Here is a 14,835-nt window from a genome sequence, read left to right as displayed (position 1 = left end):
CTTGTCCAAATGGGAGAAAAGGAAAATGTAAAAACCCCTGATTTCAGGTCAAATGCAGAAGGATTTTTATTGTTTGTTTTTTGCCATCATTCCACCAAACCGCTATATTCTGACACTCACCGAGAGGAGAAAGGGTTTTGCTGAAACTGCCTTCACTTAGGAACAGGATTGGTCCCAGAGATGGCCCCATGAATGTGGAGGGTGAGAGTAAAGTGTTAAAATATTTAGAAGAGAGTGTGGCTCCACAGTGGAATTTCAGGCATCAGCAAGTAGGTGGGGAAGTTTTGGGGGGCAGGGCAACCTCTCAAAGCTTCCAACTTTATTGCAGTCCTTGGTAAGTGCACAGGAATGTATCAGCTGAGGCCAAGTCTGACTTTGCATGGAGGAATCAGAAGGTAAAAGGAATCTTTTACCCCATTTGTTGCTTTAAAAAAAAAAATGTTTTTTAAAAATTGAAGCCAGGTGCGGGGTGCACTGGGGCACTCCTGTAACCCCAGCAACTTGGAGGCTGAGGCAGGAGGATCATGAGTTCAAAGCCAGCCTCCGCAACTTAGCAAGGCCCAAGCAACTCAGGGAGATCCTGTTTCTAAATAAAATACAAAATAGGGCTGGGGATGGGGCTCAGTGGTCGAGCGGCCCTGGGTTCAGTCAAGGGCAGTGGCACACTTCTGGAACCCCAGAGACTCTGGGGGGCTGAGAAAGAGGATTGCAAATTTGAGGCCAGCCTGGAAACCTGTGGGGCCCTGTCTTAAAAACAAAGTTCAGGGCTGGGGACATAGCTCAGTTGGTAGACTGCCTGCCTTGCATGCATAAGGCCCTGGGTTCAATCCCCAGCACCACACACACACAAAAAAAAAAAGTTCAAAAAATTGACATATAATTCAGGTATCATAAAACTGACCTTTTATTTATTTTGGTACTGGGTACCCCAGGGGTGGTTTACCCCTGAACTACATCCCCAGAACTCTCCCTCCCTTCCTTCCTTCCTTCCTTCTAATTGAACTCAGAGGCACTCAACCACTGAGCCACATCCCCAGCCCTTTTTTGTACTTTATTTACCAAGTTGCTTAGTACCTTACTGTTGCTTTAAACTTGTGGTCCTCCTGCCTTAGCCTCCTGAGCTGCTGGGATTATAGGCGTACACCTCTGCACCCGGCCCCAGCTCTTTTAAATTTTTTTTTTTTTTTATTTTTATTTTTGAGACAGGGCTCACTAAGTTGCCCAGGCTGGCCTGGAACTTACGATCCTCCTGCCTCAGCCTCCGAGTTACTGGGATTATAGGCAGGCACCACTGTTTCTGGCTAATGTGTGGTCTTTATTTCTCACTTCTTTTATTTACCATAATATGATTAAGACCTCTGTGTTGTAGCATGTGTCAGCGCTCCATTTCTTTTTAGAGTCCACGATATGGATATACCCCATTTATTTATCCATTTATCGATGGGTGAACATTGGGCTGTTTTCATTCTTTATTGTACTTATGAATAAATCTGCTATGAATATTTATGGACATTTGTGTCCAGGTTTTCTATAAGGATGCTGTTGTAAATTCTCTTGAGTACATACCTCGGAGTGGAACTGCTGGGGTCTGTGGTAACTCTATGCTTAACATTTCAAGAAACTGACAGACTGTAGTTTGAAATGGTTGCATTATTTTAATATTTTATATTTGCAGAAAAATCCACTCTGCTGTCATGTATATCTTAAAAAATGAAATAAATTTTAAAAAACAATTCCAATTTCTCTACAACCTCATCAACACCCGGTAGCATCCCTGTTTTTTTGATTATAGGCTACTGGCATTAGTTCCCAAATTGAGCCTCATCCCCAGCCCTATTTTGTATTTTATTTAGAGACAGGGTCTCCCTATCTTAGGGTCTCACTAAATTGCTGAGGCTGGCTTTGAACTCGTGATCCTCCTACCTCGGCCTCCCTAGCCGCTGGGATTATAAGCGTGCGCCACCACTTCCCACTGTTTTGGTTTTGTTTGTTTGTTTGTTTGTTTGTTTGTTTTGATTGTTCGAAGGAAAAATAAAGATTGCAGGTACTTGTTTAAGAAGAGGCTGAGGGCAGGAGGGTGAGAAAGGACAATGGGGAGACCTGTCCTCCAATCTCAAGGAACTGCCCTGGAGTCTCAGAGAAAAGAGTTAGGTCAGAAGTTCCTGAAAGCCCTGGCAAGACTTGGGGACCCAAGTGACCTGGTTCCACAGTGTGGGATACGGGCCCATGGAGGGTGGTTGTGGGTGCCATCAGCACAGCAGTGGCCAGCAGTGGCTCACAGAGGCCTTGGGAGGAATAGAGTCTGGGAACCTCCTCAGGTAGCTGATGAGCGGCTTCCAAGAGCCAGGATGCTGGAAGGTACCACTTGGGGAGGCTCCATCCTGTTTTAGGAGTTTGGACAAATTCATGTGTTGGTAGCTTCCTCTCCGGATTGGCAGCAGTGGGTGGTGGTGTGGGACCTTTAAGAGGCGGAGCCTAGTGGGAGGTCCCTAGGTTACGGAGGGATTGAGGTGTTTCTTGTGGGACCTCTTAGTTCTCTTGAGGAGGTTGTTACAGGAGGCCTGGCCCCACCCAGTCTCTCTGGATTCCTGTTTCTTGCCAGTTGCAGTGGCACACGCCTGTGGCCCCAGCGGTTTGGGAGGCTGAGGCAGGAGGATTGCGAGTTCAAAGCCAGCCTCAGCAACTTAGTGAGGCCCTAAGCAATTTAGCAAGATCCTTTCTGTAAATAAAAAATTTAAAAAAGGGCTGGGGAGGTGTGGCTCAGTGGGTTCAATGGCAGGTACCGTTAAAAAAAAAAATTGATTTCTTCCACCTGCCCACATTCTGCCACCCACCAGAGCCCCACGGATGCTGCACCGTGCCCTTGAGCCTCCAGAACTGTGAGCTAAATAAAACTCTTTTCTTAATAAAGTTAGCCTGTCTCGGGTATTTCATTTCAGTAAGCACAAATGGTAAGAGTCAGTAGGATTTGGGCGTGAACCTTTCACCCACAGACTGGCAAACAGAGGCACCGTATGCATAGACCTATGTCAAACAAGTCTTTTTATATATATGTTTTTTCCTCCTAGGGAATTCTAAGCCTGAAAATTATAAGTAGCTTTGACCCTAATGAAGAAAAAAGCATCCATGACCTTTTAAATCCTCATTTCCCCCCCAAGTCTGGTATTTCTCATTAGTTTTACAGACTGGAAGAAAATAGATTTTGTGCCATGTAAATTATTTTGAGTTTATGGTCTCGGGCAGGAAAGCCAGAGCTGATTCCTCAGAGGATATTTTACTTCAGTCCATTAGCATGAGCTCCTTATTGATGAACCAATAAAGCGTGCCCTGCCACAGCCCTGGAATGCAATCTCCTAATTCATAATTAATATTCAGGTAAAACTCCACCACATCAATCTGATTTCCCACCCATGGTAATTGGTGTTTGATATTTTTTTTTATTTTATCAGCCAGGATTGGTGAACCTTGGGAGATCCTAGTGCCAGGCACTTACTGGAAGAGACCGAAGGGCAGTTCAGCCTTTGTGAGTTAACGATACCTCTCCGTAAACAGGATGCTGAGATTTCTTAATGTTCTTTAAACCCTAAACAAACCCAGCCACTCTCCTGTGGTTCCCATAGCAACACAAAAGGTAAGACGAGGCAGCTTTCTTTCTTTCTTTCTTTCTTTTTTTTTTTGCTGCCAGGGATTGAACCCAGGGGCGCTTAACCACTGAGCCACATCTCCAGCCCTTTCTATTTTTTGAGACAAGTTGCTGAGGCTGGCCTCCAAGTTGGCGATCCTCCTGCCTCAGCCTCCCAAGCTGCAGGGCAGGTACCTTTCCTGAAGTCTCCTATGAGTAAATGAGGAAATGAAGGCTTCAGAAAGTTAATAAGTGACATCCAATGGGATTTGGTTTTAAATCTCTCCACTGCACCCAAGTCTTATGAATACTATAAAATATCTACAACAAAACCTGTACAGTAGTTTTATTGACTTGATTTGTCAATTCAGTTCTGTCCTCCATTTCTCCATTGTTCCAAAGACTCAGTAGGTAAAAATACAGCTTCAAAACAAATGCTCGGAACCCCAACATTGTCAGGATGACTGACCCCTTCTGTTAAAATAAAAAGTTCTGCTCCAGCAAAAAACAGTGTTCCAAATCAGCCATGAATGTGTGAGGGATGCATTTATTCCCAGTACAACTGGCTTTTCCTTCCCCTCCCATTCTGCAAATCGAATGAGTCTACGTGCACGGTAATCTGCGGCAAAATTTGAATTGACATGTTGGGTTCACACACTATTATGAAAATCAATGGTGATTAAAGGGAGCACTTAGCTGACGAGATTGACAGAACTGAAGGTGTTTGGGAGCTCTTCATTTTCCTCCCTCCCTAATTGGTCCCTCTGGCCTGCTGTAGCTTTTCATGGTTTGTTATCCAAATAGCAGACAGGCAGATCCAGTCTGGGTGTTATTGGGTGATCTCATCAAGGATAGATTGAGATCCCACTTACTTAAACAGAACTTCCGGATCTTGCCCTTGCTCCTTTAAACCCTGTCCATGCTATTTATTTATTTATTTATGGTACTGGGGATTGAACCCAGGGGTGCTTAACCACTGAGCCACATCCCCAGCCCTGTTTTGCATTTTATTGAGAGACAGGGTCTCTTTGAGTTGCTTAGGGCCTCGATAAGTTGCAGAGGCTGGCTTTGATCTCGCCATCCTCCTGCCTCAGCCTCCTGAGTTGCGGGGGTTACAAGCGCCCACCATTGTGCCCGGCTGTCCATTTTGCTCTGTCAGTGATCCATCATCAGTGGAATGGGTGTAGGGGATATGGTGACCACCTGCTTTCCTGTGGAATCAGGCTAAATGGATATGAGCTGTAGGAGGAATGCTCAAGGTTCGATATTTGAACTTCTCCTGATTGTGGGCCGATTACTAAATGTACAAAGCATCTTCTCTATTTTTTTCCTTCTGTTTCCCCCTCTCCACATCATGGACTTGACTCCTATGGGAAAAGTGGTACAGAAGGGGTGGCCACAGAACCAATACAAATGATGGAAAACCCACCAGAAATTTACACTTGGCTAGTGATGGCTCTAGGCTCAAGTATGGGGAATGTTTGGAATTTCTGAGCTACATGGGTTTAGATACTTCTAGTAGATACCAATGAATTTAGAAAGATAGGAGAATATTTCTCCAAATCTGAGTCTTTTCCATAATGAGGGGGGTTCTATTTACCTAAATTATCTGGTAACTGACTTAATATTTTCTCATTCATATCCGAGTTTGCATGAGGCTTTTCTCCACCAAAACTTGCATTGAGATTCAATTGCCTCCATCATGCTATTGAGAGGTGGTGGGTCCTAGAAGAGGTGATTCAGTCATTAAGAGCAATAGCACTTTCTTGAAGGAGTCGGTCTATTCTTGTTGAGGGCTGGTTGTTCTAAAGCAAGTCCACACCTTGTGCCTTGCCTCTTGTGCATGCACCCACTTGCCCTTCCACTCTGTGCTGTGGATTAAAGCAACATGAAGCCTCCCTGGTGCTTTGCCCTTGAACATCTCATCCTTCAGAACTTCGAGCCCAAATGAACTTATTTATTGTTACATTACCCAGTCTTGGGTATTTTATTACAGCAACAAAAAATGGACTAAGATGACATCTGTCCACCTGTGGAAAATATACCACTTGCCTCTTATATTCCAGGTGTTCAGGTATACAATCCCTGACTTCAGGACCTGCAATTGTCCACCCTCCACATACTCACACACAAAGATAGAGCCAGATGTGTGTGTGTGTGTGTGTGAGAGAGAGAGAGAGAGAGAGAGGGAGAGAGAGAGAGAGGGAGAGAGAGAGAGAGAGAGAGAGAGGGAGGGAGAGAGAGAGAATGAATTCCATGTAGTAAGTTTTTTGAAAAGAAAAATAAAGGATGTCATGACAAGTCCATGTCTAGTCTTGGGGATGTCATGGAAGGAAGGTTTCCGGGGCGTATTAGTTTGCTAGGGCTGCCATGATGAAGAGCGGGAGACTGTGGGACTTCAACAACAGAAATTTATTTTCTGATAATTCTGGAACCTATAAGTCCAACATGAGAGTGTGGGTAGAATTGATTTCTTCTGAAGTCTCTCTACTTAGCTTGTAGAAGACTATCTTCTCCCTGCGTCTTCATATGGCCTTCCTTGTGTGTGTGTGTGTGTGTGTGTGTGTGTGTGTGTGTGTACTTCCTATAAGGACACCAATCACGTGGGATTAGGGACTACCCATATGACCTATTTTTACCTTGTCTACCTCTTAAAAAGCCCTGTCTCCCCAAACAGTCAAATTTCAAACTACTAGAGTTTAGGAATTTGACTCATGAATTTGGCAGGTTACACAACTCAGCCCATAGCAGAGTGACTTCTAAGTTGAAACTTGGATAAAAAGTGGGATTTAGTGAAGCCAAGAGTCGGGCAACAGGGAGAACAAACATTCTTTACCAAAGGTGGCCAAATATTATGACCTGGAAGAGAGAGAAAGTAGTACATGCAGTGTCTTCTTTCATTTTCTGTTACTATAACAGAATACCTGAGACTAGATAATTTTTAAAGAACAGAGCTGGGCTCGGTGGTGCACACCTGTAATTCCAGTGGCCTTGGAGGCTGAGGCAGGAGGATTGGGAGTTCAAAACCAGCCTCAGTTAAATCGAGGTGCTAAGCAACTCAGTGAGACCTGTCTCTAAATAAAATACAAAATAGGGCTGGGGATGGGGCTCAGTGGTTGAGTGCCCCTTGGTTCAATCCCTGGTAGCAACAAAAAAAAAAAAAAAAAGAAGAAGAAAGAAAGAAAAGAAAAAAGAATAAAGAGTTGCTTCCTACAGTTCTGGAGAGCAGGAAGTCCAAGCACATGATATCTGACTGGTGAGGGCTTTCGGCTGTGTCATAACAGGGTAGAAGAGACAGTCACATGGTAAAGGAGCAAATCCTCTTGAGTTAAGTGCAGGCTGAGCTCTACCGTTCATCAGGATCAGGAGCCTGTTATGTGATAAATGGTCTTAATCCATTCACGAAAGCACTGTCCTTGTGACATAGTTATCTCTTAAAATTCCAACACACATTCAGGAGGGGACAGGCATGTACTTTGGGACGACTGGAGTCTTGATGTGACATAAAAGACAACAGGGTTTGAGGCTAGTGCATGGGAAGAGCTGGTCATAGAGGTCTGCGTCATGAGGCTGGGATCGTAGACCACTTAATAGGCGCATAAATGCGTAGCCCGCGTCTTGTGTAAGGCTGTTCCCCTTTCATGGAGGGACGTGGGTTGTGGAGGTGAGGGTAACTATACTCCTTGCACACAGAGCTGAAGTTACGAGCACTTTTTCATGAAGATGTTCTTGTTTCATTCTCATGAAATAAATAACCCCAATTCCCAACTGAGAAAACTAAGGTTCCGGGAGATAGAGGTTCTCTCTCTTTTTTTTTTTTTTTTTTTTTTTTTTTTTAGAGTCAGGGTCTCACTGAGTTCCATAGGGCCTCGCTAAGTTGCTGAGGCTGCCTTTGAACTTGCGATCCTCCTGCCTCAGCCTCCCGAGCCCAGCAAGACAAAGGTTCTTGCTTCACTAGCTAGCAAGAGGTCAGCCTGCACTGGAACTCTGACCTTTCACCTTTCACCTGCTCTTTCTAGGAAGTGTGTCTCCTTTCTGAGTCATGAAATGGCTTGCCGTCTAAGAAGCCCTTGGAGTGTGTTTCTTTCTGTTATCCCCGACATCCTTGTTAAAATGTTCACTCTTTTAAGGCGGGGAAAAAAAAGAGAGAGAGAGAGATCTGTCATTTGAGAGACATTTACTGCCATAATTACAGCCACCATTTGGTGAAGCCGAGTGAGAAAACCCCAGTGACTTAAAAGACAAACCACAGTCCATATGCCACGATCTGTCGGGGGCCAGCATTTGACGGAAAACAGTCTGATATAAAGTCTTCTGAGGTCATTTCGAAAGGGAGGGGCGCGTTGCGGGGACTCCCTCTGAAACAGGGGCGCATTTTCTTTTTTTCGTTATTGGGTGGCGTTTTCAACCCCTTTCATGTTGGGTCCTCTAATCTCTTCCCGCCCCGTCCTTTATCACGACCTTCCCCCACTGGGCTACAGCTCTGGAGCCCATGAGTAAGATCCTCTTTCTCCCCTTTCATCTTTGCTGTGGGGCCCGCTGTGGTTCCCAGGACTGTCATGTCTAAGATGCCGACCAAGAAACCTTTGTCCTCACACTCTGTAAAAAGCACATCAAAAAGGGCCCGAGAGGAGAGGGAGGGGTCCTTCCTGGGCCCAGTCAAGCTGAGGTTTTAATAATGCCCACCTCCCTCCTCTTTGTCTGTCTTTAGGATCCTGTTATGGCTTGGAGGGGAGGTGCCCCCCAGAAGCTCCTGTGTGAGATGATGTATTCAGTGGTGTGACGATAGATCGTGAGAGATGGGACCTAGTCAGTGGATTAATCCACTTATGTGGATCGACTGGGTGGTAACTGTAGGCAAGTAGGTTGTGGCTAGAGGGGGGCGTGCCTTTAGGGATTATATTTTGTCCCTGGTGGACAGAGCTCTCTCTACTGCCTGGTTGTGTGTCTTGAGCTGCTTCCCTCCACCCCACCCTTCCGCCATGATGTTCTGCCTCCACCCTGGGCCCAGAGCTATGGAGTCAGCCCACCAAGGACTGAACCTCTGAAACCATGAGCCCGAATAAACTTTTTCTCCTCTACTTTGCTCTTGCCACATCTTTTGGTCACAATAATAAAAAAGCTGACTAAAACTTTTCATGTCACCCTCTGCACATACCCATTGTCCCCAAGGCCATTTTACCTCAACCAAAGTTTGGTTGAACCCCACATTGAATCAGAAGATTTGTATACAAGTTGTTTTGGTAGAATGTAGATCAGCGGTTCTCCATGGGGGGGGGGTATTTTCCTCGGGGGGGGGGGCTTTGGAAATATCTAGGAACATTTTAGGGGAAAGGAAGTGGGTAACTGTGTAAGCTTGCCATCACGTGACCAAATACCTGAGAAAATCAACTTTTCAGCTGCAAGTTACAAAATACTCAAAGATTATCTTAAAGAGCCTTTTAACTTTCTCATATAACCAAAATCTGGAAGTAAACTGTTAAAGAGGATTACTTAATTGAGCTCCCCAAAAGATAAGATATTTGGGTGAGTTTTCCCAGAATGGTTTTGGTTTTCCCCTCATGGCTGCAAAATAGCCGCCACAGCTCCATTCTCACCAGACAATCACCAGGGCAGGATAGACGCAAGGCATAAAGGGATCTCCTTCCACACTTCCATTTCTTTGTGTGTGTGATGAGAGAGGAAAAATCCTTTCCAGAAACCCTTCAATACCCAGTAGGCTTTCTCTCATATCCTACAGGCCAGAACTTGGACACCTGCCTATTTTTAAATCCTTAAGGGAAAGTTTAGAATGGGATTACCATTCATGACATGGACCAGGGGTCAGCAGAATCCTTTTGTAAAACGACCACATGGCGTATGTTTTAGGCTTTGTGTGAAGCATATGATCTGTGTCTCACATTCTTCTTTTAATATTGACAACTTAAGAAAATATAGAAAATATTCTTAGCCCACAGGCTGTGCAAAAAAAAACAGGTCGCAGGTTACTGGTTGTTGACCTCCGGATAAGGTGCTTCCTAATATGTGAACAAAATCAGGGACCTGCTCGCATGGAAAATGGTGATAATGCACCTGCCCCAAAGGATGCAGGAGAAAATATTAGTTATCATGCAGGGACGGGCTCTGCCAAGGGTGCTCAATGGAGGCTGTAGTCTCCAGTCGCCAAAACGCCCGCCCCTCGACCTATGTCTCTGGATTCATGCCCTTGAGTCAGGGTGGCCTGTTGAACAAATAGAAGTGGCAGCACGCCTGTAATCCCAGTGGCTAAGGAGGCTGAGGCAGGAGGATCGCAAGTTCAAAGCCAGCCTCAGCAAAAGCGAGGCCCTAAGCAACTCAGTGAGACCCTGTCTCTAAATAAAATACAAAACAGGGCTGGGGAGGTGACTCAGTGGCTGAATGCCCCTGGGTTCAATCCCTGGTACAAAAAAAAAAAAAAAAAAAATTGGGAGCAGTATGTGACTCTGCTCACGATGGAGGTCACTTGTACTCACTCTCATGGATTTCCCAGTGTGTACTTGTAGAGAGAAACTGAGGCTTCCTAGCCATGTGAGTAAGCTGCCTTAGAGGGGACTCTCCAGTCCCTCATCAACCTCTGTTGACCGCAGCGCTGGCCCACACCTGACAGTAACCCATGAGACACCCTGAGCTCACATGTCTGTGCTGAGCTGCCTCTAAGTTCCCGAGCCACAGGAACCATGAGATCATACGGACCGATTATTTTAAGTCCCTTCGTTTCAGGGTGATTGATTGTGTGGCCATAGATAATTAATAGGCTTCTGATGGGGGAGGCAGGTGGAACATCTCAGTCCGCAGACTGAGGAATGACATTTGCAGATACCAGTGAGTCAGTCAGGCGCGGTGGTGGTAATGGGGACAACAGGCGATGAATCAGGAAACCTGGGACCTCCAGTTCATTTGTCAACTCGGAGCAAATGGATTCACCATATTTGGATGTCGTAAGCAAATCCTGGGAAGGAGAGGGCAGATAATTATCAGGAAAAAAATGAGAAAACTACCCAAAGCACATGCAATAATGTACATATGGCTATACAAAGCTCAGCTCTATTTTCTCAGAGGTAGCCTATAACCCACCCTTTCTCCCCTTCAGTCTTGAAAAGCAAAATACAGACACCCCCCCCCCCCCCCACACACACACAGCAGCAGCAGCAGGAGAGCTCAGACTGGAGTCCAAGGGTCGCGTTAAGCAAAGAGATTGTGTGCAGGTGGTTCAGGACCAAGGACAGTAGCCTGCGTACCCCTCCCTCTGCCCATACCCACCCCCCAGAAAATCTGTGGCTTGATATGCACTTTCCTGGCATCCCTAGGTACAATTAGATGGGTGGGAAACATATGATATTTAAAACTGAGATCTAATATTTTGTAAATGCATAAGGCCAGGCGATTCGCACAGCTCTCAAATTCCCGTCAGACACCTCCAGCGTCTGCCGATGCAGAAGGTCAGTCCTGTCTGTCAGATGGACGTGGTGTTGAAGGTGAAGTACTGAGCTCCCATCAATTTACCAGGAAAAGAGGACGAGCCACGGGGGCCCATTTATTTCTCTTTATTTGGCCTGCATGGACTGTGCTCTCACTTGCCAAGCCCTGCAGGGATGAAGGAAAGGAAGCCGTAGATTTTTTTTCCTTCAAAAATTCTGCAGTCTAGAGGGCAAATGACAAGGACTGGAGTCCCTCTTCTTACTGTGTTTCTCCCTCTCCTCGTTTTGCAATGCACGGACTCTCAGAGAAAGATCTGGAAACGGCCATTTTTGCATGGATGTGAGTTTGTTTCTCTACAGTGCATGTAAAGTTCATCTACCTTATGCAATGGGAGGCTTAATCTCCTGCTCAAGAAATCCGAGGCTGTCATTAACAGACATCTTTTAACTTGGTGAAGCTCACCATTTATGTCTTTCCATCTGCAAAATAGGGCTCACAAAATGGATACTGCCTCTATTATGGTTTGGATGGGAGGTGTCCCCCAAAGGCTCACGTGTGAGACGGTGCAGGAAGGTTCAGAGGACACATGACTGGGTTGTGAGAGCCTTAACCCAACCAGTGAATGGACCCCTGATGGGATTAACTGGGTGGTGGCTGGAGGCAGGTGGGTGTGGCTGGAGGAGGGGGCATTGGGGGCGTGGCTTTGGGGTCTCTATTTGTCTCTGGAGAGTGGAGTCTCTCTGCTTCCTGATCACCATGTGAGCTGCTTCCCTCCACCACACTCTTCCTCCATGATGTCCTGCCTCCCCTCCAGCCCTGAGGGATGGAGCCTGCTGTCTATGGACTGAGACCTCTGAAACCCTGAGCCCCCAGATCAACTTTTCCTCCCCTACAGTTGTTCTGGTCGGGTCCTTCAGTCACAGCGGCAAAAGAGCTGAGAAAAACAGCCTTTCTGTAGCTGCTGGCAGCTTAGCAGCCCCCTCCCACTGCTGAACTAGAACCCCTGGTTCTAGTACTAGCTAAGTCTGGTCAGACCGTCAGTCACCAGGCACATCCACTCCAGTGGCCAGGACCCGGACCTGCGAATGATGGCCACCTGTTCCACTGGCCACCGAGGTAAGGCTACATGGCCTTGGAGCAAAGTCCAGTGGACCCTTTCCTAATGACATCGTGTCCACTTTGTCTGGAAATGCAGTGCCCAAGGGCAATGTGAGATTTAGCTGCTGAAGGAAGTCCCCTGCCCTAGAGGAAGTGACACTCAGAGGTCAACAAAGGAAAGGGCAGCCCAGGCACAGAAAGGGAAGGAGAAAGAGAATGAGGGGGACGATGACAGATGGCAAGGGACAGAGATGAAGTCCGGCCTCTGAAGCCAGCCGGGCCGAATGCAGTCCACGTCCTACAAGTCAGTAAATGCCCCTTCTTGCTTGTGCCTGTTTAGGACACACTTCTTCCATTTGCAACCTAGAAGGCTCCTGACTAATATGCTGACTGCAGGAGTCACTCTAAGGACTGAGTCCCACAAGATTTTCAGAAGTCCTTTGTCCAACCACTATACAAAAGCTACAGTCATGTTCTCTGGGAGCGAGCCCTTTCATCTCCTCACATGTCCCTAAGAGCTTCATAAATATTATTCCATTCTACCCTGCAGCCCGGATGCCCTGATGATCGGGAGAACCTCCGATTTTTCCTTCCTTTGATATTAAGCTAATGCATTTCATCTCTTAAAATTTCCAATAAATTAAATAATAAACAGAAGGATCTCTGTGCTCTTTCATTAGGGGTTAAAAAGGAAGAGCTACTCAAAGTTAAGTGCAACCAGGTTTTTGCAGGACTTTATAACTAGAACCTTAAGGGAAACGCTGCTCTGTGATGTTTTGCTTGAAGAGCAGAGGAACGGCTGCTGTTTGGGGTGGGAGAACATTCCGCTATCCACCGCCCTCGGTTTCATCCACGCTAAAAGGGGTCACTTACGGCAACGTTCCTGAAATTCTGAGGCAGGACAAAAGCTTTTGCAGATATTTTCTTTTTTTTTTTTTTAATTAATGAATTAATTTTAATTAGGTATGTATGACAGCAGAATGCTTTTTGATTCATTGTACACCACTGCAGCACAACTTTACATTTCTCAGGTTGTCTCTGATGTAGCGTCACACCCTCTGTGCAGTCGTACAGGTACCTATATGGCCATCTCATTCCACATTCCCCATGCACCCTCCATATTTTGCAGACATTTTCTCCCATTAACTTCTTTCTTCTTTTTGGGGTGCTGAGAAAGACTTACCTTTATAGAGCATTTTTAGGGTCTTACTGGAGCCTGACTTAGAGTCAGAACCACAGTTATCCTATCCCCCCCCCACATCCCCATCAACTTGAAATACCTTTGCTAGAAGCAAGGGACTTTGCTCTAAAAGGCAGCATGTGTTTGCAATATCATTTAGAGCTGTCGAAGGTTTAATATTTTAAGTGAAAAGTTGGGGGGCAGGGGCAGGATCTCAAACTGGCTGACAGAAGTTGTTTTGAGAGCCACGTGCAGAAATGTGGCACACCTGTAACCGGCAACTCAGGAGGCTGAGGCAGGAGAATCGCAAGTTGGAGCCCAGCCTTAGCAACTTAACAAGGCCCTGTATCAAAATAAAAAAAGAAGGCTGGGGTTGCAGCTCAGTGGCAGAGAGCTTGCCCAGCATGTGCAAGGCACTGGGTTCAATCCTCAGCACCACATACAAATAAAATAAAGGCATCTGTCCATCCACAACAACTAAATAAATAAATAGACAGATAGATAGATAGAGCAAGCTGGAGATGTGGCTCAGTGATAAAGCACCCTTGGGTTTAATCCCCAGTATGGGGGAATAGTGAAATTGTTTTGAACCCTCAAGAAGCCATTTAGCACAGCAATTCCTAAAAGTTGATAGATGGATCTTTTTGTAAAATATTTAATAACTAAGCCCTGTAATCCCAGTGGCTGGGAGGCTGAGGCAGGAAGGCTTTGAGTTGAAAGCCAGCCTTAGCAACTTAGAGAAGCCCTAAGCAACTCAGCGAGACCCTGTCTCTCAATAAAATACAAAAAAAAAAAAAAAAAGGGCTGGGGATGTGGATCAGTGGTTAAGCACCTGGTACAATCCCTGGTTAAAAAAAAAGTATTTAATAGTTGGATAATTAATTAATAATTTAGTAATTGAAAACTCTGATCCCCTTCTTAAATTTTTATTTTTGGTTCCCTACATCTTCCTTATCGCACACAGAGTTTATTCCTTTTATTATAATTATCATCATATTTATCAGTATTTTGGTATGAGGGATTGAACTCAGAGGTACCTAACCACTGAGCACACCCCCAGCCCTTTTTATTTATTTATTTATGTATTTATGTATTTATTTATTTAATCTATTTTTAGCTGTCAGTGGACTTTATCTATTTATTTATTTATCTGTGGTGCTGAGAATCAAACCCAATTTCTCACACATGTGAGGCAATTGCTCTACCACTGAGCCCCATCCCCAGCCCTATTTTGTATTTTATTTAGAAACAGGGTCTCACTGAGTTGTTTAGGGCCTCGCTAAATTGCCAAGGCTGGCTTTGAACTGGAGAGATCCTGTCTCAGCCTCCAGAGCCGCTGGGATTATAGGCATGCACCATCATGCCCAGCGCTAGAGTCTATTTTTAAAAACCTGTTACATGGCTACTAGTTGTTATTTATGCTGACCTAGCTTTAATATTCAGAAACTACACTTAGTGCATTCCTCAAATTAAATGAGCCTTCACCTTCAGTATTAAT

This window comes from Callospermophilus lateralis, chromosome 1 (genome assembly GCF_048772815.1).
Source record: "Callospermophilus lateralis isolate mCalLat2 chromosome 1, mCalLat2.hap1, whole genome shotgun sequence".
In the NCBI taxonomy this organism is placed as follows: domain Eukaryota; kingdom Metazoa; phylum Chordata; class Mammalia; order Rodentia; family Sciuridae; genus Callospermophilus; species Callospermophilus lateralis.
This window is presented reverse-complemented; position numbering follows the sequence as displayed.